Consider the following 25854-nt stretch of genomic DNA (forward strand, 5'->3'; position numbering starts at 1 on the left):
TCTCTTCTAAAAAGTGACTGGGTGAGGGAAAGTTGTTAATAGTGGGGGACCAAGGAGTTGCAGGACCTTTGGATAATCCTTTGAATATCTTAGACCTTGATTCTTCTATAAAATTGGGGGAGGGAAGGGAAGGGACAGATGTTTCCTGAGGACCCCACTTCTCTGACATTCTAGCTTTTTGGTCCTTTAGGGGTAAAGTTGAGGATGATGATTTAAGAATGAGAAATGGGCAGTGCTCAAGGAGGTGGGCCTCAATGGGATGGGGAACACTGAAAGTCTAGAGTATTGGCCTCTTGCCTTCCTGGGTCCAAGGTTGGGCTGGGGAGAGGGGCTGCAGAAAGTCAGCATTGACCGTGTGTGAGTGATGGAGCCCTGCTGAGAACTTTCCCCGGGAGGGAAGAGGACATGCTCAGCCTCGAAGAAAACTCCAAATAACCACAGCCAGCCTCAAAGCAGTCCCACAAGCTCTCCCTCAGCAATCCCAGACTGCTGACTTGACGGAGCCCCAGCTGGGATTGCTGTCCGTCATGGAGCCTGAGAGCTTTCCCGAAGTCAGGCCATGACTGCTTCCTAATTCGGAAGCCTCAGCCTCCGGCAGAGTGTTGAGCACTATACTTCTCAATAAACTGCTCAACGAATGAATGAATGGCCACAACCTCTCAGCACCTTAGTCTTGGAAAGTCGCATGCAAAGTCTGGCGCCATGCAGCATTCATTCCCGCCAAAATTATTTATTTCTCTTTCTTTGTATTTTTTTCCTCTTTCCAAAATCTTCCCTTCCCCCACTCCACCCACACACCTTCTCACCCACACTCTCTTCACCCCTATATTCAATCAGTCCAAGAAGTAGTCTGTGCAACTGGGCTTGGGGGTAGGGAGAGGCATTACTTAACCAGTTCCAGCTCTGGTATCAGATTTGGGTGGAACCAGAGGAGGGTCCAGTGCTAGGTTTAGAAAAGCAGGAGGCACAGCTGCTGCAGCTCTTGCTGGATTAACTTTGTTTCTTTTTCTCTGGAGGTAGGGACTTGCATGGGGCAGGAGAGAAGTTGCAAACTATGGCGTGTTGGGGTTTCTTGTACAGGTTTCTTGTTGGGGTTTCTTGTACAGAGTATCACCTCATGGCACTTAATAAGCTAAATTACATGCTCATTCATCATATACTGGGAATCAGGCCCCCGAGGTCTGCCTGTGGTGTATCCATCCATCCATCAAATATTGGCAGAATTTGTGCCAGATGTTAGTGTGACCCCTTAGACGTATTTAGTGTGTAGAGACAAGTAAATATCAGGTGGTGATAAATGCATAAAGCAAGGGAGCGGTGAGAACGGTAGAGGTGGAAAGTGGACCATGAAAGATGCCAGGCAGTGAAGATTTCCAGTCACCCAAGCAAGATGGCAACTTGGACCGGGAGGATAGTCATGACAGAGATAAGCAGTGAGAAGTGCTGACTATATTTAGAAACTGACAAATATCTAAAAATTGGATGTGAGATATAAGGAAAGGGGGTTAAAGGTGCCATTTACGTTCTTGGCCTGAGGAATTAGAAGGATGGAGCTTCTATGATGAGAGGTGGGGGTGGATCGCTAACTAAAAGAGATGCTGTTCTGGAGAGGGGAGAGGTCCAGGCTGAGATAATCAGGGGCGTAATTAAAACACGGAAGTTTGATCCCTTGCCCAGAAGCATCTGCTAGGAGGTGCTAGGACATGCACATGCACCCAGCCTTCCTGGAAGTAAGTTAATCAGCTGCATGATAATTGCAATCAGTTCTCTATTGGAAAAGTCATCCATCTTCAAACACTGAGAATGCTATTAAAAAGTATCAAGGCCTAAGAGGGCTGTTGGAGTCCTTTCTGTAGCCATGTTGGGAATGGGCAGGAAGTGATATTCCCAATCACTTTGGGACTTTGATGTGCAAGATTTAGACCAAGTGCGCAGTGATCTATTTTCTTTTCACTGATCAATAACATTACCTGTTCCTGCCTGTCAAGTTGGCTTCCTTTCATGTGCAAATCCCCAGGGAAACCCCACACCCAGCACAAACCTAGAAATGATAGTGGGATGACACATCAGAGCTGTCCCTGTGCCAGGTATCAAAAAGCTCACCTGTCTCCAGTGCCTTGAAGCCTGTCAAATTCCAGCTGCTGTCAGCATGACTCTGCCTAATGGAACCCGGACCAGCTTTGGAGCACCTCAAGCCTGTCATGTCAAAGGCTACCCAGACCCAGGCCAGTGCAGGAGCTGTGGCTGGGATAGAGCGCAAATTGCTCACCTGTTGGATTCCTCATGCCTCCTGGGGTCTGTGGAAAATGGCTCGTCCTTTTTGTCCTCAGAACACTCTATTTAAAATTCTCAAAATCATAACCACAACTTTGCTTAAAATGATTGAGGAACTAAACTTCCAACTTAGATGTGTCCTTAATATATACTTGAAAAACGTTTGTTGATTCGTGAGTGAACGTCAACCTACTTCTGTTGAAATAAGTGAATGTTTGAGTACCAATTTACTCAATTTTCAAGAACACTCACGGTCTTGACCTCGTTTCTTAAAGATTCCTTAAATTCAATTTGAAAAGAACATTAAAAAGTGTCATGGTTAATCCTCTAAGTACCATATTCTCTACTGAGTAATTCCACACTGGGTGGGAGTAATTCCACGGCTGGTAAGTGAGCGAATCTCATCTGATTAGAAACTCCAAGAGCCTCTCTGTGCAGCACAGCAAAGAGCCACCAGAGTTTGGCACCAAACTGTGGCTATGGCAGTTCAGGCTTGTAGCGAGAGCTCCGGCATTTTACCTGAGAAGTCGTGTGTGCTGGCCCAGGCCCCCTCCTTTAGTCCTTAACATGATGTTGCAAATGGACCTAAGGCACCCTGTTCGTTCACAGTGATTAGGTTCTTGGTGGGCAGGTATTGGAGGCCTCTACTTGTTAGATATCATGCCCACCCCTGAGGCCAGTTAGTACGATGAACCGAGTCTCAGACAATTCCTTCACATATGCTTCTATTAGCAGGCATAAAACAATCACGTGTCTGTTGTAGAGTCTGATGACGTCTCTGAGCCGCCGGAGACCTTTCAGTCTCTGATGAGCACCTGGTATGCAGGTGGATGACATCCCAGCAGTAGGTTTCAGCTGGCCTTCTAGTGGGGGACAGAACCCCCTGAAAATGACTCAACACAGGATAGAATCCTTAGGTTCCGGCTGCCACTTCAAAGGGTCAAGGCCCCTGGGTTCACCTGTTCATCCAGGAAGATGCCCGTACAATAGTTCTAGTCAACCCACGTGTCAACTCTGCTCACTTCATCAGTGAACACTCTTTACTAATACCCATGACAACAAACAACACACCCTCTGGTGCTGATTGCAGATAAATACGGTTGAGACGTGTGATTATGCTGTCCCCTACACCTCTGAGGTCAGAGGGGCTTCTGATTACTCTTTCAAATGCTAAATAACCATCTCTAGAGTCTGTTGTCCCACTTAGGGAACTTCAAGTATTAAACAACCACCCCTACCGTACAGAATAAAACTACCCTACCCTGTCACAACACGCCACCTTGGGCTCACTCTTTCCTGAGAGGTCATGTTGCCCCAACCCAGCCTCCTCTCTCACTTCCCGGGAGGCTTGACTCACTTTCCGAGCAGCTGCTTCCCTTCCAATCATGGATGGATGCTGGGGGAGCTTCCCTGCTGTCACTGGATCACCCAAAAGCCTCAGACCCAAAAGGAAGCACCCTGGCTCTGAAATTTCAGTCTGTGCCTGTGTCAGACTCCAGGGCTCTAAAAAGCTTCCTGTCAGGTCATCTGTAAGCCCATCTCCTCAGGCCAAATAAGGAGGCTCTGCAGCTCCCAACTCACTCCTTGGGGTGGTTTGTGCTTTCGTGGAGGGAGCTCGTTCTGCGCTGACACACAGCTCTCACCGGGTCCCAGCCACTCAGCACACCAGGCTGCAGCTGACAGCCCCCGAACCTGAAGACTCACTGCGGATGCCCTGCTTCCTCCACCTGAGTGAGGCCAGGAAGACACAAAGTCACTTATTCTTTCATTCATTCATCCCCTCTTTCACCAGATGTTCATTGACGGCAAATGGGGTTGAACTGGATTGTACACTTCATCCTGTTCACTTAGATCCCACCATCTGGCAAGGGAGACAGACAAGTGAATAGAAAAGTATAACATGATATAAGAAATGCTGTGACAGGGCTAACTTCAGGATGCTATGGAGAACACAGGAGGAGCAACAACAAAGCTTGAGGAATCAGAGAAAACTTACTGGAGATGTTGACCTCTTAAAAAAATACACGTACAAAGGCCCGGAGGGAGCCGAAGCCCGGAGGTCAGGATGGGGGGCCTGCGGATTGGAAATGTCAAGAATGGGCAGGTCTTTGAAGGGCTGTGATGTCAAGCTGGGGTGTCTGGACTTGGTGGTGAAGGCAGTGAGAAGCCAAGCTCAGGTGAATAGTGTTTCTCTGCATGAGAAGTGTAAGCTTTGAGCCGCCTCGGAAACTTGTCTTGGGCTCTAATGCAAAGAGGACATCGTGACTAGATCTGATTTGACACTCCCCTCTTCTGCTAGGTGGTCAGGGTACCCCTCTGCCCACTTTCATCAGGCCTGAGAGGGCCTACTAGTGAGGGCATCCATGTCACTGGCATGGAAATAAAGGAGCAAATCTACCAGACTGGGATAGTCCCTTCCCAGGGTAGAAGCTAAAATGGAATTCTAAAATGACTCTCTTGTCATTTGTCTGAATACAATGGATTTCTTCTTGTTATACTAAACCAAGTCCCAGATTCCAGAAACACAAATCCAAGCCGCCATTGCCCATTCATATAAACAATTGGTATTTTGGCCATGTAGGGAGATGCACCAGCTCATGTTTACAGAGTGGTTTGCATTTAATGATGACAACGTAACACAACTGAGAAAAGCCACCCTATGGAAAATCTGTTTTCCTTCTGCTTTGAAAAGAAAAATCCCACCACATCAGACAGAACAAACATGTCCAGCATTCACAGATAGCAGTAGACGAAGACCCTCAAAGAGAAATCTGCCCCCCTCCTCTTTACTTGTAGGTCAACTTGAAGTTGGAAATATTTCCAGAGAAAAACTTCATACCTTACTCACTCACATTCCCGTAATTAGCCAAGCCCTAATTATTCCCTGTATTGTCTTTGGCACATTCCTTTTATGAGACAATGGCGTGTTAAGACAATGGTTCATAACTCAAACACAGGGCCAATCTAAATGAGAAACTGGGGGAGGGCTCATGGGACGATTACATTATTCATGAAAAGACATCAGAACAATTGGAGGATAACATTAGGTTTTAAATCACAGCGGCAATTACAAGACAATTATCCAAAATGGTGTAATTGCCGCAGCTACAGGGTGTGTGGCAGAACCTACACAGCGTTTGTGCCACTCGCTTTTAACACCATGATTAAAACTGGTCTGTTTATTGTAAGAGGAAATTCTACAGAAGAAAACGTTTGTATTCCCTCCTTCTATGCCCCATAGAGCTGGCAACCCGAGCCTAAGTGAAAAATGGAACCAGAGGCCACGCTCAAGTCTTTCAGGCCCCCCTGCTTTGCTTACTCCAAAATGTGCCGCTCTCAGTTACTCTACCTTGTCCTTGAATTTCAATCCAAGTACAGAACCTGAATTCCACTTTTTCTAGATGATTTCCCTCAGCCAAGGACACCCCATGTGGGGCAGTGGGAGGTCACTTGCTTAGCAGGCAGCAAACTGGGGTGTACTCACTGTTTCAATATTTACTGACAACCCAATTTAGTATCTGCTCTTATAAAGGCAGCTACCATGCACTGAGTGCATACAACATGCAATATGCTTTTCATATCTTTTATTTATTTATTTACATTGAGGTATAGTTGATTTACAATGTTGTGTTGGCTTCCGGTGTACAGCAAAGTGATTCACTTATATATACATACACACATATATATATATATATATATTTTAGATTCTTATACATTATATGTTATTATAAGATGTTGAATAGAGTTTTCTGTGCTATACAGTAGGTCCTTGTTTTTTATCTATAGTAGCACTATTTACAACAGCCAAGACATGGAAGCTACCTAAGTGTCCATCAACAGATGAATGGATAAAGATGTGAGATACACACACACACACACACACACACACACACACACACACACACAAATGGAATATTACTCAGCCATATAAAAGGATGAAATAATGTCATTTGCAGCAACGTGGATGGACCTAGAGATTATCATACTAATTGAAATAAGACAGAGAAAGATAAATATTATATGACATCACTTATATGTGGAATCTAAAAAAAAATACAAATGAACTTATTTACAAAACAGACTCACAGATGTAGAAAACAAACTTATGGTTACCAAGGGGGGAAGGGAAGGGATAAATTAGGAGTTTGGGATTAACAGATACACACTACTACATATCTTTTCTTATTTAACTTAACCTCCATGGGTCTTGGTTTTCTTTGTATTATTTATTCAACAAGTATTTCTCTATCTAGCCTCTTCTTTTTAATCAGGCTCTGCTTTGTTTTTTGGGTTTATTTTTGCGGTACACGGGTCTCTCACTGTTGTGGCCTCTCCCGTTGCGAAGCACAAGCTCCGGACGCGCAGGCTCAGCGGCCATGGCTCACGGGCTTAGGCGCTCCGCGGCATGTGGGATCTTCCCGGACTGGGGCACGAACCCGTGTCCCCTGCATCGGCAGGCAGACTCTCAACCACTGCGTCATCAGGGAAGCCCAATGAGGCTCTGTTTGAACAGCTTGGGTTGCACCAATGACAAAACGAAGCCCTGCCTTCTTAGCGCTTACCTCATGGGAGTCATTTTGCACAACCTCATGGATACAAGGTACTGTCTACAGCATGGGTAGAGCCAAACGCTGATTGGCTGCCAAACATTGTCCACCTTTTTCCTAATCTCCCTCTTTCCTTCCCTTTCCTTTTCTCTCTCCTTTCCTTCCAGGCTGGATTTGCTTCAGAACTCTGTGTCTTTTCAGATCAACTCAACAAACACTCCTTAAGCACCTGTTAATTTGATAAGGAAGGTCTAGCAATATTTAAAATGAGTATATCTTTGATCTTACAATTTTGCTATTAGATCTTTATTGTACAATATTCTTGCACAGGATTGCTAAAATGTGTTCAATGTCCCAAACTGGAAACAAAAATATCCATCGACAAGGGAACTGTTAAATAAATTAGGGTGCATCCTTGCAGCAGGATATTATGCAGCTGCTGAAAGAATGTACTGATTGTAGGAAGATGTCCAGGGACTTCCACAAAGTGAAAAGGGCATGTTTCAGATCAGTGTGTACCATTGGGTCCCATATTTGTAAAACAAATTTCACACATTTACATTTCATTATTTTAAAAAGCCAGAGAATACGAATCAAATTATTATATGGGGGTGCCTTTGGGGAGTGAGTTGAAGATAGGAAAGATTTTAGCTTTCTTCTCTATTTGTCTTCTGCTTTTAAATGTGTGTAGATAACTTTTATAGTTAAAATAAAAACATATGAAGAATTCAGAGATGACTAAGAGGACATGGCTTTCAGCCCTGGAGGAAGTTAACATTATGTGTCAATTTGGCTGGTCTATGGTGCCCAGATATTTGGTCAAACATTATTTATAGTGTTTGGTTAAACACTATTTTGGTCAAACAGTATTCTCTGAAGGTGCTTTTTTGGATGAGATTAACATTTAAATCAGTGGACTTCAAGTCAAGCAGATTATCCTCCATTATATGGGTGGGTCTCACCTAATCAGTTGAAGGCCTTAACAGAGCAAAGACTGATCTCTCCAGAGCAAGAAGAAATTCTGTCAGCAGACTGCCTTTGGACTTGAACTATAACTCTTCCCTGAGTCTCCACACTGCTCGCCTACCGTATCAGATTTTGGACCCACTAAATCACCACAATCCCATGAGCCAATTCCGTAAAATAAATCTCTCTCTCTATGCATCCTGTTGGTTCTGTTTTTCTGGATAACCCTGACTAATACGAGGAGCATATGGTTTAGTGGACTAATGACTCTCCCAGGGGAGGGGTGGATCCTCCAGGGAGTCCTTGAGCTAAACATGTGATCAGTGAGAACACCAACACAGTGACTTGGGGGTTGTTTAGAGCTCCATAATTTTCAGCCACCCCAAATAAATGTGAAACCTAACAGTGTGCTTGGTCTGCAAAAATAGCTTCAAGAAAGTCTTCATAGGACCTTGTGGAGATTGCCTCTGGAAAACAAGGCATGGAGTTTTAGAAAGCACCCATACCGATTCCTCATGACCAGCAGGGCCCTGGGCTTTGGTCTCTAGGTCTCCCAAGGCCTCATGGAAGCATCCATGTCTCCAAGGGGGTTCATCCTCAAACACAAGACCCTCCCAACCCAGTGGACAGGCTCACGATCCTGGAATGTCCAGAGAGAAGGGGGCCTCCTTCTTTCTGATACCAGCCTCAGAAGATTCAAGATTCTTCTCATTCTCCCCTCCTCTCAGCTTTCCCAGCTTGGAAGCTTCATTTTCCATGAATTCATCCATGACCCTCAAATATAAAGAAGGTAAATTATTATTATTTTTTTAACATCTTTATTGGGGTATAATTGCTTTAAAATGGTGTGTTAGTTTCTGCTTTATAACAAAGTGAATCAGTTATACATATACATATGTTCCCACATCTCTTCCCTCTTGCGTCTCCCTCCCTCCCACCCTCCCTATCCCACCCCTCCAGGCTGTCACAAAGCACCGAGCCGATATCCCTGTGCCATGCGGCTGCTTCCCACTAGCTATCTACCTTACGTTTGTTAGTGTGTATATGTCCATGACTCTCTCTCGCCCTGTCACAGCTCACCCTTCCCCCTCCCCATATCCTCAAGTCCGTTCTCCAGTAGGTCTGTGTCTTTATTCCTGTCTTACCCCTAGGTTCTTCATGACATTTTTTTCCCTTAAATTCCATATATATGTGTTAGCATACGGTATTTGTCTCTTTCTTTCTGACTTACTTCACTCTGTATGACAGACTCTAGGTCTATCCACCTCATTACAAATAGCTCCATTTCGTTTCTTTTTATGGCTGAGTAATATTCCATTGTATATATGTGCCACATCTTCTTTATCCATTCATCCGACGATGGGCACTTAGGTTGTTTCCATCTCTGGGCTATTGTAAATAGAGCTGCAATGAACATTTTGGTACATGACTCTTTTTGAATTTTGGTTTTCTCAGGGTATATGCCCAGTAGTGGGATTGCTGGGTCATATGGTAGTTCTATTTGTAGTTTTTTAAGGAACCTCCATACTGTTCTCCATAGTGGCTGAACCAATTCACATTCCCACCAGCAGTGCAAGAGTGTTCCCTTTTCTCCACACCCTCTCCAGCATTTATTGTTTCTAGATTTTTTGATGATGGCCATTCTGACTGGTGTGAGATGATATCTCATTGTAGTTTTGATTTGCATTTCTCTAATGATTAATGATGTAGAGCATTCTTTCATGTGTTTGTTGGCAGTCTGTGTATCTTCTTTGGAGAAATGTCTATTTAGGTCTTCTGCCCATTTTTGGATTGGGTTTTTTGTTTTTTTGTTATTGAGCTGCATGAGCTGCTTGTAAATTTTGGAGATTAATCCTTTGTCAGTTGCTTCATTTGCAAATATTTTCTCCCATTCTGAGGGTTGTCTTTTGGTCTTGTTTATGGTTTCCTTTGCTGTGCAAAAGCTTTGAAGTTTCATTAGGTCCCATTTGTTTATTTTTGCTTTTATTTCCATTACTCTAGGAGGTGGGTCAGAAAGGATCTTGCTGTGCTTTATGTCATAGAGTGTTCTACCTATGTTTTCCTCTAAGAGTTTGATAGTTTCTGGCCTTATATTTAGGTCTTTAATCCATTTTGAGCTTATTTTTGTGTATGGTGTTAGGGAGTGATCTAATCTCATACTTTTACATGTATCTGTCCAGTTTTCCCAGCACCACTTATTGAAGAGGCTGCCCTTTCTCCACTGTACATTCCTGTCACCTTTATCAAAGATAAGGTGTCCATATGTGTGTGGGTTTATCTCTGGGCTTTCTATCCTGTTCCATTGATCTATCTTTCTATTTTTGTGCCAGTACCATACTGTCTCGATTACTGTAGCTTTGTAGTATAGTCTGAAGTCAGGGAGCCTGATTCCTCCAGCTCCTTTTTTCGTTCACAAGATTGCTTTGGCTATTCGGGGTCTTTTGTGTTTCCATACAAATTGCGAATTTTTTTTGTTTTAGTTCTGTAAAAAATGCCAGTGGTAGTTTGATAGGGATTGCATTGAATCTATAGATTGCTTTGGGTAGTAGAGTCATTTTCACAATGTTGATTCTTCCAATCCAAGAACACGGTATATCTCTCCATCTATTTGTATCATCTTTAATTTCTTTCACCAATGTCTTATAATTTTCTGTATACAGGTCTTTTGTCTCCTTAGGTAGGTTTATTCCTAGATATTTTATTCTTTTTGTTGCAATGGTAAATGGGAGTGTTTTCTTGATTTCACTTTCAGATTTTTCATCATTAGTGTATAGGAATGTCAGAGATTTCTGTGCATTAATTAAAGTAGTATCCTGCTACTTTACCAATTCATTGATTAGCTCTAGTAGTTTTCTGGCAGCATCTTTAGGATTCTCTATGTATAGTATCATGTCATCTGCAAACAGTGACAGCTTTACTTCTTCTTTTCCGATTTGGATTCCTTTTATTTCCTTTTCTTCTCTGATTGCTGTGGCTAAAACTTCCAAAACTATGTTGAATAAGAGGGTGAGAGTGGGCAACCTTGTCTTGTTCCTGATCTTAGTGGAAATGCTTTCAGTTTTTCACCATTGAGGATGATGTTGGCTGTAGGCTTGTCATATATGGCCTTTATTATGTTGAGGAAAGTTCCCTCTATGCCTACTTTCTGCAGGGTTTTTATCATAAATGGCTGTTGAATTTTGTCAAAAGCTTTCTCTGCATCTATTGAGATGATCATATGGTTTTTCTCCTTCAATTTGTTAATATGGTTTATCACATTGATAGATTTGCATACATTGAAGAATTCTTGCATTCCTGGAATAAACCCCACTTGATCATGGTGTGTGATCCTTTTAATGTGCTGTTGGATTCTGTTTGCTAGTATTTTGTTGAGGATTTTTGCATCTATGTTCATCAGTGATATTGGCCTGTAGTTTTCTTTCTTTGTGACATCCTTGTCTGGTTTTGGTATCAAGGTGATGGTGGCCTCGTAGAAGGAATTTGGGAATGTTCCTCCCTCTGCTATATTTTGGAAGAGTTTGAGAAGGATAGGTGTTAGCTGTTCTCTAAATGTTTGATAGAATTCGCCTGTGAAGCCATCTGGTCCTGGGCTTTTGTTTGTTGGAAGATTTTTAATCACAGTTTCAATTTCAGTGCTTGTGATTGGTCTGTTCATATTTTCTATTTCTTCCTGATTCAGTCTTGGCAGGTTGTGCATTTCTAAGAATTTGTCCAGTTCTTCCAGATTGTCCATTTTATTGGCATAGAGTTGCTTGTAGTAATCTCTTATGATCTTTTGTATTTCTGCAGTGTCAGTTGTTACTTCTCCTTTTTCATTTCTAATTCTATTGATTTGAGTCTTCTCCCTTTTTTTCTTGATGAGTCTGGCTAGTGGTTTATCTATTTTGTTTATCTTCTCAAAGAACCAGCTTTTAGTTTTATTGATCTTTGCTATTGTTTCCTTCATTTCTTTTTCATTTATTTCTGATCTGATTTCTATGATTTCTTTCCTTCTGCTAGCTTTGGGGTTTTTTTGTTCTTCTTTCTCTGACTGCTTGAGGTGCAAGGTTAGGTTGTTTATTCAAGATGTTTCCTGCTTCTTAAGGTGGGCTTGTATTGCTATAAACTTCCCCCTTAGAATGGCTTTTGCTGCATCCCATAGGTTTTGGGTCGTTGTGTCTCCATTGTCATTTGTTTCTAGGTATTTTTTTATTTCCTCTTTGATTTCTTCAGTGATCTCTTCATTATTAAGTAGTGTATTGTTTAGCCTCCATGTGTTTGTATTTTTTACAGATCTTTTCCTGTAATTGATATCTAGTCTCATGGCGTTGTGGTCGGAAAAGATACTTGATACAATTTCAATTTTCTTAAATTTACCAAGGCTTGATTTGTGACCCAAGATATGATCTATCCTGGAGAATGTTCCATGAGCACTTGAGAAAAATGTGTATTCTGTTGTTTTTGGATGAAGTGTCGTATAAATATCAATTAAGTCCATCTTTTTTAATGTATCATTTAAAGCTTGTGTTTCCTTTTTTATTTTCATTTTGGATGATATGTCCATGGGTGAAAGTGGGGTGTTAAAGTCCCCTACTATGAATGTGTTACTGTCAGTTTCCCCTTTTATGGCTGTTAGTATTTGCCTTATGTATTGAGGTGCTCATATGTTGGGTGCATAAATATTTACAATTGTTATATCTTCTTCTTGGATTGATCCCTTAATCATTATGTAGTGTCCTTCTTTGTCTCTTCTAATAGTCCTTATTTTAAAGTCTATTTTTGTCTGATATGAGAATTGCTACTCCAGCTTTCTTTTGGTTTCCATTTGCATGGAATATCTTTTTCCATCCCCTTACTTTCAGTCTGTATGTGTCTCTAGGTCTGAAGTGGGTCTCTTGTAGGCAGCATATATAAGGGTCTTGTTTTTGTATCCATTCAGCCAATCTGTGTCTTTTGGAGGGAGTATTTAGTCCATTTACATTTAAGGTAATTATCGATATGTATGTTCCTATTCCCATTTTCTAAATTGTTTGGGGTTCGTTATTATAGGTCTTTTCCTTCTCTTGTGTTTCTTGTCTAGAGAAGTTCTTTTAGCATTTGTTGTAGAGCTGGTTTGGTGGTGCTGAACTCTCTCAGCTTTTGCTTGTCTGTAAAGGTTTTAATTTCTCCATCAAATCTGAATGAGATTCTTGCTGGTTAGAGTAATCTTGGTTGCAGGTTTTTCTCCTTCATCACTTTCAGTATGCCCTGCCACTCCCTTCTGGCTTGTAGGGTTTCTGCTGAGAGATCAGCTGTTAACCTTATGGGGATTCCCTTGTGTGTTATTTGTTGTTTTTCCCTTGCTGCTTTTAATATGCTTTCTTTGTATTTAATTTTTGACAGCTTGATTAATATGTGTCTTGGCGTATTTCTCCTTGGACTTATCCTGTATGGGACTCTCTGTGCTTCCTGGACTTGATTAACTATTTCCTTTCCCATATTAGGGAAGTTTTCAACTATAATCTCTTCAAATATTTTCTCAGTCCCTTTCTTTTTCTCTTCTTCTTCTGGAATCCCTATAATTCGAATGTTGGTGTGTTTAATGTTGTCCCAGAGGTCTCTGAGACTGTCCTCAGTTCTTTTCATTCTTTTTTCTTTATTCTGCTCTGCAGTAGTTATTTCCACTATTTCATCTTCCAGGTCACTTATCTGTTCTTCTGCCTCAGTTATTCTGCTATTGATCCCATCTAGAGTACTTTTAATATCATTTATTGTGTTGTTCATCGTTGCTTGTTTCATCTTTAGTTCTTGTAGGTCCTTGTTAAATGTTTCTTGCATTTTGTCCATTCTATTTCCATGATTTTGGATCATCCTTACTATCATTATTCTGAATTCTTTTTCAGATAGACTGCCTAGTTCCTCTTCATTTGTTAGGTCTGGTGCATTTTTATCTTGCTCCTTTATCTGCTGTGTGTTTTTCTGTCTTCTCATTTTGCTTATCTTACTGTGTTTGGGGTCTCCTTTTTGCAGGCTGCAGGTTTGTAGTTCCTGTTGTTTTTGATGTCTGTCTCCAGTGGCTAAGGTTGGTTCAGTGGGTTGTGTAGGCTTCCTGGTGGAGGGAACTAGTGCCTGTGTTGTGGTGGATGAGGCTGGATCTTGTCTCTCTAGTGGGCAGGTTCACATCTGGCGGTGTGTTTTGGGGTGTCTGTGGCCTTATTATGATCTTAGGCAGCCTCTCTGCTAATGGGTGGGGTTGTGTTCCTGTTTTGCTAGTTGTTTGGCATAGGTTGTCCAGCACTGTAGCTTGCTGGTCGTTGAGTGAAGCTGGGTGCTGGTGTTAAGATGGAGGTCTCTGGGAGATTTTTGCCGTTTGATATTATGTGGAGCTGGGAGGCCTCTTGTTGACCAGTGTCCTGAAGTTGCCTCTCCCACCTCAGAGGCAGAGCCCTGACTCCTGGCTGGAGCACCAAGAGCCTTTCATCCACACGGCTCAGAATAAAAGGGAGGAAAAGTAGAGAGAATCAGTAGAAGTATGAAGAAAGAAAGAAAGAAAGAAAGAAAGGAGGGAAGGAAGGAAGGAAGAAAGAAGCAAAGAAGGAAAGAAGGCATGAAGGAAAGAAAGGAGGGAGGGAGGGAGGGAGGAAGGAAGGAAGGAAAAAAGACAGAAAGAAAGAAGATACAGTAAAATAAAATTAAGTATAATAAAGTTATTGAATTAAAAATTAATTATTTTGGAAAAAAAAAAGGGATGGATAGAACCTTAGGACAAATGTTGGAAGCAAAGCTATACAGACAAAATCTTACACAGAAGCATACACATACACACTCACAAAAAGAGGTAAAGGGGAAAAAAATCATAAATCTTGCTCTCAGAGACCACCTCCTCAATTTGGGATGATTCGTTGTCTAAAGCTGGGAAGGAAGGAAAGAAAGAAAGAAAGAAAGAAAGGAAAGAAAGAAAGAAAGAAAGAAAGAAAGAAAGAGAAAGAAAGAAAAGTATAATAAAGTTATTAAAATTAAAATTAATTATTAAGAAAAAAATTTTTTAAAAAAACCATGGACGGATAGAACCCTAGGACAAATGGTGGAGCAAAACTATACAGACAAGATCTCACATAGAAGCATACACATACACATTCACAAAAAGAGGAGAAGGCGAAAAAAATCATAGATCTTGCTCTCAAAGCCCACCTCCTCAATTTGGGATGATTCCTTGTCTATTCAGGTATTCCACAGATGGAGGTACATCAAGTTGATTGTGGAGCTTTAATCCGCTGCTTCTGAGGCTGCTGGGAGAGATTTCCCTTTCTCTTCTTTGTTCTCACAGCTCCTGGGGCTCAGCTTTGGATTTGGCCCCGCCTCTGCGTGTAGGTCGCCGGAGGCCGTCTGTTCTTCACTCAGACAGGACGGAGTTAAAGGAGCCGCTGATTCCCGGGCTCTGGCTCACTCAGGCCGGGGGGGAGGGAGGGGCACTGCGTGCGGGGCGGGCCTGCGGCGGCAGAGGCCGGCGTGACGTTGCACGGCGCCCGCCGTGCGTTCTCCCTGGGAAGTTGTCCCTGGATCCCGGGAACCTGGCAGTGGCGGGCTGCACAGGCTCCGCGGAAGAGTGGTGTGGATAGTGACCTGTGCTCGCACACAGGCCCCTTGGTGGCGGCAGCAGCAGCCTTAGCGTCTCCCGCCCGTCCCTGGGGTCCGTGCTTTTAGCCGCGGCTCACGCCCGTCTCTCAAAGGTAAATTATTAACACTTAATTACGATGCCTTTGTAGAAGCAAGAAAAATATTTAAATATAACAGAGTTAAAAAACAGAAGATGAAATGATGTCTATACTGTGATTACAATTATGAAACATTATGCAAATGAATGAAAGACTGTAAAGTAATGATAGAAAATGAAAACAGAAATTGTTAGGGTAGTAGCAGTGTGGCGAGTTCTCCTCTCCTGCAACAAAAGCTTATTTCATATTGCTCTTGTTGCTTATCAATCAACAATATTCAATCAAAATGAAAGAACAGTCATTTTGCCTGAGGAGGACAGGGTTAGTTATCTCTACTGGGTTTGTTTCTTACCTCTAGGACTCCTGGAACTAGAAACTAGAATCTTAGCGTGTGCCAAGCACCTATCATGTTTGTACCTGTAAGCGGCATCTCATCCCAATTTTGTAAGGTAGATATGGTGTTTTAACACCAGATTTCAAAATCCATGTGTCAGCTGGGTTCGTTCCTTCTGGAATTTCTGAGGACAAATCTGTTCTGAGTCTCTCTCCTAGTTTCTGGTGGTTGACAAAAATCCTAGGTGCCCCCTGGCTTGTAGTCATGCCACTTCAATCTCTGTCTCCATCTTCATATGGCATTCTCCTTGTGTGTGCGTTCTCTTCTTATAAGGAAAATAGCCATACGGGCTTAGGGAGCACCCTAACCCAGTGTGACCTCATTTTAACTTGCTTACATCTGCAATAACCCTATTTCCAAATGAGGTCATATTCACAGGCACTGGAGCTAGGATTTCAACATCTTTTCAGGGGACAAAATTCTGAGCGGGACCTTCTGAAATCTTGATAGTAGAGTTAGAGATTTTATAGGTACTAAATGAGGCAACAGATATTGGAACATCATTGTAACTCTCTTGAAAATGCACGTCGGATAATTGATGTATGAAAAAGCATCTCAAGTACCCTTGGAAATAGTTAAATAAGCGATGCCTGAAAGAATGTGAAAAATGGGTAATTTAAGCACAATAGATTGTAGCCCATCTTCTGTGAATGCTGGGTTCGTAAAAAAGTGAATTTTTTAAAAAGTGAATTTAATTTTTAACTATGAGTACTAATTGGGGTCTAAAGCTGTTGACAGCCTCTTCCTGTCAAGGAAAGAGAGTTTAATTTGGTGGTAACTCAACATAACCTCCATTATATATCAGAATAATTTATTCATCCCCTTTGTCCCGGGGCAAGTAATGAAATAGATTCACACACACACATGCACATAGTAATTACAAAGAGAGCAACATGGGCAACTTAGTGTTAGAGAAAATGAGAGTCAATTGTAATTTGTACATTTTTCTCTCAAGTATTTTTTCAGCTCTGACAATCATTTCCATGATTTAGATTCAATCATTTGATCCTAACTTTTGCTGCAAAATCAAAAGAAATAATTTAATTTGCTCATTGCACTGTCTGAACATTGCTCTTTACATTATCCCAAATTTAAACTCTATGCCACATGACAGGAAAATTAAATTTTCTCATTGTTAAAAATGATCAGAATAATTCAGAAGCATGCCTCCAGGTTACAGTTTCTCTAATTACCTTGTATCTTGAATTCTTAATTAATTATATTCTGAGACATGAAAAAGTCCCTTTGTGCTCAGAGCCCATCCTAAGCTTTTTCCTGTGCTAGGTGAATTATTTACACAGTAAATCTTATCACTGCATTTCAGTCTTGCCCCTGAAGTTGCTGCCCTTTTGGTCATTTTAATCTCATTCCTCTCAGAGTCAATTTCCTACCATTTAGAACAAGCATTCAGACAGTTAGCCTCCCCACATACCAAGATCTCGTCACCTGTCACTGAATTCCTTTGTGACCTAGTTAAATGACATTCTTTTTTTGGGTGGGGGGCGGTCACAGGAATGATACAGCCTTAAAAATCTCTGCCTGGGGCTTCCCTGGTGGCGCAGTGGTTGAGAGTCCGCCTGCCGATGCAGGGGAAACGGGTTCGTGTCCCGGTCCGGGAGGATCCCACATGCCACAGAGCGGCTGGGCCCGTGAGCCATGGCCGCTGAGCCTGCGTGTCCGGAGCCTGTGCTCCGCAACGGGAGAGGCCACAACAGTGAGAGGCCCGCGTACCGCAAAAAAAAAAAAAAAAAAAAAAAATCTATGCCTGGAGAAGGAGCTCCTGAAATTGATCAGGGGCTCGACTTCATTAGAAAATAACTGGGTGAGAGAAAGATGGGCCTCAACACGGATGTGCAGCCGCATCAAGGCCCCGTACCTCTTATCTGTGCAAAACACATTTATTTAAATAAGAGGCTGGATAATGCTCCAAAGAGTTTTCTGGCAAAGCATGACTCCAGAGAACACCGGAGCATTAACTCAAAGGATTTGTCTTTTTTATTAATAGCTTTAATCTTTATGAACTGACCTGTTCCTCCAGCAGCCAGACTAGTTGGGGCTCTTGGAAATGATGAAAGCTGCTTCTATACAGGAGGACCAGGATGAAAATTAGGAGAAATCATATGTGGCTACGATTGGAGTGTTTCTTATTTGTCAGACACTGTATGCATTGCATCATTGTCTTCCTGTAACCTGCCCGTCTTGCAGATGAAGCAACTGAAGTACATACAGAGTGATTAAGGAACGCACCCAAGTTCACACAGCTGGTATGTATCAGAGTCCAAGTCAAAAGTCCAGCCGTGCTTCCCAGACATTCATGTACATACATACGTATCACCTGGAGAACTTAACATGCAGATTCTGATTCAGTGGGGCTGGGATCCTGTACTTCTAGCAAGCTCCCTGCTGAGGGTGATGCTGCTGGCCCATGGACCACTGTCTGAGAAGCAGGATGGTAGAGCCTAACTCCACAGCCTCTAAAGCAATACATTATAGTTCCTGTCGATGGTCCTTTTTTGTTTTCAACTGACAGAAGCTCATATGGAAATTCATGTCTTAAGGCTTCCTTTGAGTTTCTCTACATCACACAGATAATCTTCAGGTTCAAGGTTGTGGAATAACGATGGCTCAGACACAGACTGATGTTATGAGAACCTCAGCATTCAAGCTCTGTAGAATCTGCTTACGTTTTTCTTGCCAAAATCTGTCTTGCCTGGACCCTCCTGTTCAAATGTACAGCCTGAAAGCCAGGCATTTAGTGTTCCAGTGAGAATGAGTTCTAGGTGGTTCTGCCAGTCAGCTGTCTGGCCTTCCTCTGTGAGCCCTGCCCTGCACAGGCAGAGAAGAGTGGCACAGGTGACAATATTTATAGAGACTTAATGGGTCATTTCTCATGGTGGCAGCAAGTTGCCGTAGCAGTCCCCAACCTAGGAGCTCCTAAGAATCTAGAGCAGCAGTATGGCCTCTGGAACATGGGGCCAGCTCCATGTACTTGGTGGAGAGAGTGAGTTATATGTTGCTACGTATTGTGTGTAACTATTGGTGGGATTATTATTTGATGAAACCATTTCGAAAGCAATTAAAGTGGGAGAAACACTCAGACTTAAAAATGGACATATTCTTTGACCAAAAAATTCTGCTTCCAGAATCCATCCTTCAGAAATCCTAACACATGTGTACATTTACATAAGAATGTTTGTGAGAGCCTTGTCTGTAATATCCAAACATTAAAGCAGTCCATCTAGAAGAGCATGATTAACTTATATGTGGAATCTAAAAAGTAAAACCAACGAATGAATATAACAAAATAGAAACACGTTCACAGATATAGAGAAGAAACTAGTGGCTACCAGTGGGGAGAGGGAGGGGGAGAGGGACAAAATAGGTGTGTGGAATTAAGAGATACAAACTACAGGGCTCCCCTGGTGGCACAGTGGTTGAGAGTCCGCCTGCCGATGCAGGGGACGCGGGTTCGTGCCCCGGTCCGGGAAGATCCCACATGCTGCAGAGCGGCTGGGCCCGTGAGCCATGGCCCCTGAGCCTGCACGTCCGGAGCCTGTGCTCCGCAAGGGAGAGGTCACAGCAGTGAGAGGCCCGCATACTGCAAAAAAAAAAAAAAAAGACAGTGAAGGCTCAACTCTGCATTCTGGTCTAATGGGGGAGCCAGTGGTCTGCTGGTGTTGGCTTACACTGCTTTTCTAGAGTCCCAGGAATCTGTGTGCCAGTTCACATTACCTTGGTAGTTTGAAACCAGCCATGATACAAGTGTTTATATTGAAACCCAGCAGGACGCTGTGGGGTTCCTGGGCATGGAAGTCTTTCTGTGTCCCCCGCTTCTTGTTTGTAGGGAATAGGCTTCAGCCTCCGTGACCTTCCCTGAGTTCCAAATGGTAGGTTCAAGCAGTTGTTCATCAGGGAAGGGAGGGGATGCAGAGACTAGGGAGAAGCCACCAAGAAACAATAGTGCAGCCTTGGGACAGGATCCTGGTTCTGCCTCAAGGGATACACATAACAGTATCTGCAGAACTCAAAGCCCCAACAAATGGAGGATGTTAACTACTTGATGAAGTATTCTTCATTCCAGAGAGAAGGTCACAGTTTGATAACCTCAGGAGAACCACAGAAGCTCATCAGGAGACCACCTGAGACCAGATTAAAGGACTGCACACCCTGATTCTCATCAGCAGCCCCACCCTTGAACCACTGCTAGAAAACTCTTCACCAAATTCCCCCGGGTTGGGACACACAGTGTTGAAGGGCATGAGCCCACTGTATCCCCCTTTGCCTGGCAAGCAATAAAACTCTTCTTTTCTACTTCACCCAAAACTCTGTCTCCAAGATTCGATCTGGCACTGGTGCACAGAGGCTGAGTTTTCTGCATCGATACCACGGAAGTTGGCAAATGCAACAAATTGGTGCACCCTCTCTTTTATCCAGTTCTTAAGCATTTACGTGCCTACCAATACGTGGATGGACAAGTAACCAGAGGATGCAGCACACCTAACTCTGCCCACGGTAAGGATTTCCAGTAAGAAGAGACTGAATGCCTAGCCAGGGGACAGTGGCTCCAGGGCTCCAGGATCCTGGTCAGGGGCAGGTAGGTGGAGTTTTGCTGCTGGTGCAGGCAGGGCCAACTCCAGGGGTGGCCCAGGGCCTGAGGAGGGGCCTTTATGCAGCTGGTGCTCAGACAGTGTGGTTCTTACAGCAGGACCTCACCTTCCCTCACCAAGGCTGGGCAGAGGGTGCTCCTCCCCTTCTGGAGTCCTTCCTGGTCTCAAGCTAACCTCTTGTAATGTCACTTCTTTGAAAGGTCAGTTTGTCCCTCCTCCCCAGCTTGTCCTGTATATATTTTGACTTTCACTCTGTATAAAAAAATTTCTAGAGCTCTGGTCTTTGGAGGAAAACTCAAGTGCTAATTGTGCCCCAAGCTTTTGGATTTATTTATTTATTTTTTTTGAGGGGGGACGAGGCTTGTTGGAAAAAGCTGCCTAGAATGCGTGGGGATGTGTTTACGAATGAGTTCTGCAGAGATGTGGCTCGACGACCCTTATTTGCTCAAATCTCGAGCACTGTTTTCGTTCTAATCAGGAGAAAACCCTACAGGGTGTGTGCCCGGTAAGAAGCTACAGAAAGTTCCGGCACAGGTGCGCCAGAGCCAATGGAAATCTTTCTGGAGGTAAGAAGTTTCTGAGAAAACTACCGTCCTGACAAATATAAGTGCCATGGGAGCAATTAGCTGAAGACAAATAAAAGGCAACACTTAAAAAGAGTCAACACAATTGCTAAGTTCATTTTTTTCTTTTTACTTGAAAACTTGTTTTAACCATCAAATTTTGGCAGTTACAAACCTGTACACTGTTGGTTTTTTTTTTTTTTTGGCTGTCTTTTTTTGTTTTTCTTTTATTTTTTAGAAAAAGAACACAAGACTGAATACTGCCAACAGCATTATATGCACAAAAAAATCTATTTCCATAAGGGACAAGACCCACTTTAAGTGTTAGCTTTCCCTTTGCATAACGTTTGGTGTGTGATGTGTGTGCAAGTTTAGGTGAGTGCACATGTGTGTGAAGAAATGATGTAATTCATTCTGAATCTGAAATGGCATAAGAATCAGGTATTTAGTAACTGAGCAAAACACACTTGTTTTCTAAAATACCAATAAAAGCATTTTCTTGGAAACAGAGAGAGTTAAATGAAAATAGTAGAACCAAGGAAAGGTTACAGTACTTTTTGAAATGTTTTAAAAACATCATTTTCAAATGTACAATGCTTTGTGTGTGTGTGTAGTTACCTCAGAAGTTTGCAGAACAACAGCATGGATGACTTAGAATTATATTCGACCCCCCAAATTAAAGCATCCTGATAGGCATCAAATACAGTATATCTACAAAAGCCTGGAAAATTGAAACCATTATATACAATTTTATAAACATTTTAAACACCAAAACATACATCTTTTACAAACCAGCCTGTTTGTAACAGGTAAATTTACAAGACAATCTCTCTGATACAGTGCTTAAAAAGAACTGCTTCCATTTCCAAACACATTTGAACACATTTGTCACTTCCCGAAATGCAGTATTATGGGCTCATAAAATTGTTAAATAGTAGCAATTCAGGTATTTGTTTGCCAGAAGGGTACTACAGTACAGACTAATGGGTCCAAACACGCTCCAAATGACTCTATGATTCTCGAGTGCATTCTAAACACTGGAAGAGACTAATTATGGCCTTTGTGTAATATTACATACTTGTAATTATTGCTTTTTCATTATTACATAAGGAAAGAAAATCTTAGTCTTTTCCTGTCTCTTAGCTAGCTGGCTAAATGTTAACTGATGCCAAATCCACACATGGAGACTTTAAACCCCAGAATTATACAACCAGAAGCTTAAAGGCATTGTGGATTTCCACCAGAATACTGTGCAGTTGAACATTGCAGGACAAAACCCAACACAAACACAGAACCCGCCTTCTCACAGACCACACAAAATGATGACGCTAAAGAAATGCCTCTTCAAATCTCCATTTCTCATGGTTTGAAGCTAAAAACATAAAAGCCTAACCACTTTAGCAATATCTGTGCACTGGGAAGGCAGCCGAGTGGACAGCCCAGACAATTATCTGGGCAACCCATGCAAAATGAACACCAGATCTTCCTGAACTATTTCCCATGAAAGTGCTTTCTGGGTCCTAAGTGATTTATTTTGCTAATGTCTATTCCCCGACGTTGATTAGGTAGACTCAGCGTTAGTGGGGGCAGTGGGCGGGGTGAGGATGGGAAGTAAACAGGAGTTGGCCAATAGTGTTTTCCTTGCTTTTTTTCCCAGGCTCTGCTAGTGATTCCCTAGGGTGGTTCCAGGTAAGCTCCAGGAATGCATCATCAATTCCCTTTCTAGGTCTTCACCCTGATTGTCTGATAGGGTAAACCTCAGATGCATAGACCTGACCTATTCATATCACTAAGTCTACCTCAATGGCATTTCATGAACTGGCAGGATATGAGTACGTGGAAAGCTGGCGTGGAACGAAACTCAGCAGAAAAATACTCATAGAAGAGAGCAAATAAATTCAACACCTATTTTATTTATCTTTTACAGCCCTATAGCTTCTGCTTACTATATGACAAACATCGCTAGTCCAGCTATCCTCAACCTAATCAGAATGTGTGCAATGCAAGTAAAATGCCTACAATAGGCTATGGAAAATGGCTTCCAGAGGTAGCACATACATGTTAGAAAAATATGTATGGGAAAGATACAAATTGGCTTAAATCTTTCCCACGTGGTTCAGCATGGTGAATGGGTTAGGAATAAACACCAGGGCGGGGATGGGGGAAAAAGAAGAAAAATAAATGCACCTAGTAGGTAATATAATCAAAGTTTTACTGAATTTGCTGACTGGTCTTAGTTCCATTCTGTAATTATCATTCCATCCTGATTTTAGTAAACATTCATTTGGTGAAAGCAGTTTTGATAGATGTCCAAAGAAATGTGTGAATTCTGTAACTGCACCTTTCCTATGGGGGCTGCAAGGAAACCTAGGATCATGAAAAATACTCTCCATGAGTTCTCTCTTCTGGTATATTCCAAAGCAGGAATGGTGAGAAATCAGAAGGTCTAGCAGAAGCAGGCCAAATGGATGGGTTCTAGTTCTTGTTCAGCTACTTACCTGCCTGTGTGAGCTTGGGGAAGTCCGTTCCCCTCTCTGGGTATGTTTACTCTTTTATAAAATAAGGGGATTGGACAAGCAGACCTTAAGGACCCTTCCAGCACTTGAATCAGTGGTCACCCCACCTAGTTCCATCTTGGCCTGACTGCAAACCATTTCAGAATCTACTGGGAAAGCTATCCAAAAAGTGAAAAGATATCACGAGTTTAAAGATAATGAAGTATGTCACAAGGTTATCTGGGATACATTTAGCTACAGAGCTACTCTGCAGAAAATCGGGGAAGATATCCTGAAGAAAGAGGTATTTTATACAGGTCAGAGCCAAGAGTGGCCACAATTTTCATGGGTGATTTCACAACCGCATTAGGGTCTATTTATTCCTTCATTACTGTGTTGGTTAGGCACTCTGCCTGGAGGGGATGCTGTGTAAGCAGGACTGACTCATGGGCATTAATCTCCTTCTAATATTTCCTGGGGGCAAGAAATGAATTGTTGGTTTTACTTTGATTGTTTTTTATGTCATTGCATTATCGAAAGTGTAGCAGCAGTTCTATTCTAGACCATTAGTTCGTCATTTTCTCCATGATTCTTGCAAATGGTTTCTTACATAAGAGAAATATCAAAGACTTTATTCTCCCAAGCAGCCTTAGTGAAATTCATTTATTTCAAGACCACAGTGTGGATAATGCTTCCATGAGTAGGTCTGACTAGGAGATAGGAAGAGGAGAAAAGCTGAGAAACCTGTGAAGTTTATGCATATACTCAGGAAGCTTGGGAATGAAAAGGAGTTTTTTTTTTTTTTCTTAACCACGATCTTTCAGAAACACTGACTCCCGCAAAGAAGTGGATTGAACACAACTGAAGCAATTAAAAATATGTCTGAGTGGATGACACACAGATCAGGACAGTACGGTGGACACACCAATGCCATATGTCATCAGAAACTGTGGACACAGAGATTTGCTCATATGCAGACAGTGCAAATATGCATTTATTTAACCATGGCCGCTGCGCCCGTGGCCACGATCTGATTGAAGCAAAAGAGGAAAGTCACTCAACCCGTCAACTTTAAGCTTCGACTACCGGGTTTTTGTATTTCCAGTGGGCTGATTCTCCTGTCAAATTTGGAAACTCAAGGCTGAAGCCCACAGGTCAGATGAGAGGAGAACCCCAGGGTGTAATGAAACTTTACACATTTTTCAAATGAGAGTTTAGTTCTGGAAAATTATGACAAAATACAGTTTTTTTTTTCCCTAAGAAAGCACAGTTTTGCTTCAAGTTCATATAAATGGCAGTACCAAAATAAAGTTAACTGAACCAGAATAAAATACGGCATTTGGTGTTTCTCTAATAGCCTCAAGATCAGAGAAATTGGAAGGTTGGCCTCATTGGCAGGATTTTTAACATAGTCTATATCCTAAAACCTTCCCGTCAGCTTTCCTCAAGAGCAGCCTTACTGAGTGCAAGCACATATTTGTACATAGGACCAGAAACACACACTATTATAATTTACACACAAGAACTATCTACTTTCTTCTCCTTTTTTAAAAACATAATTGCATTTATAGTGATGATGCTAACAGTTTAAAACAACACGTACCTTTTATCTGCATTATCAAGAATTGTGATTATCTAGCTGAAAACTTTGAAAGTATTATATTTTCTTTTTTTTCCCTGAATTTGTGAATTCTGCTTAAACCTCTCAATATCTCTCATTCTAGAGAACAATGTACCAAAATATTCCTTCATTTGTCTTTTTATTTCCTGATTCTCAGAACAAAGCCCAATTTCTGCAGCAATGTTAAAATTAAAGTTACAGCCAAGAATATTTACTGGAAAACACAAAGACAGATAATCACATTCTTTCTAATGTTTGCACAACCTACAGAATGGTACCCAAATACCCTCACGTATTCCTCCTCTTCATTGATATCTTTCTCAAAGATCATAAAATCCAACTATATTATATTGGATGCTTAACACAAACAAACAAACAAAAATAACTGAGCATACTAAACATGTTACCCAAACCTAATTTTATAGCTGAAAATTGGGCAGCTTACTAAAAAAAAAAAAAAAAAAAAGAGAGTTGATTTGAAAGCCTTCATCCCATTTTCTTATTTATTTAATAATATTTATTCCTCTTTTCTTTTGCCTAAGAGACTAACTTTTCCAACAATCATAACTACTATTTTCATTCCCCCCTCCCCATTGGCTCAAAATTACATGCAACAATGCCTCTTGGCTTGTTGCCAGTTATTAATACTGCAAGGACGGATGCTGTAACACTTTTCCAGGGCACAGTACTGCACAAAGCCATACAGATGGACTG

The 25854-nt window shown here is 42.0% G+C and overlaps 1 long non-coding RNA gene across 1 annotated transcript; it reads left to right on the forward strand.

The window, feature by feature from the left end:
* Window positions 1-15317: 15317 nt before the first annotated feature.
* On the forward strand, window positions 15318-20170 carry LOC141279330 (uncharacterized). Its single transcript, XR_012333371.1, has 2 exons — window positions 15318-15475; window positions 19936-20170. It is a non-coding gene; the product is annotated as an uncharacterized lncRNA (long non-coding RNA).
* Window positions 20171-25854: the final 5684 nt, after the last annotated feature.

The sequence above is a fragment of the Tursiops truncatus genome, chromosome 8 (genome assembly GCF_011762595.2).
Source record: "Tursiops truncatus isolate mTurTru1 chromosome 8, mTurTru1.mat.Y, whole genome shotgun sequence".
NCBI lineage: Eukaryota > Metazoa > Chordata > Mammalia > Artiodactyla > Delphinidae > Tursiops > Tursiops truncatus.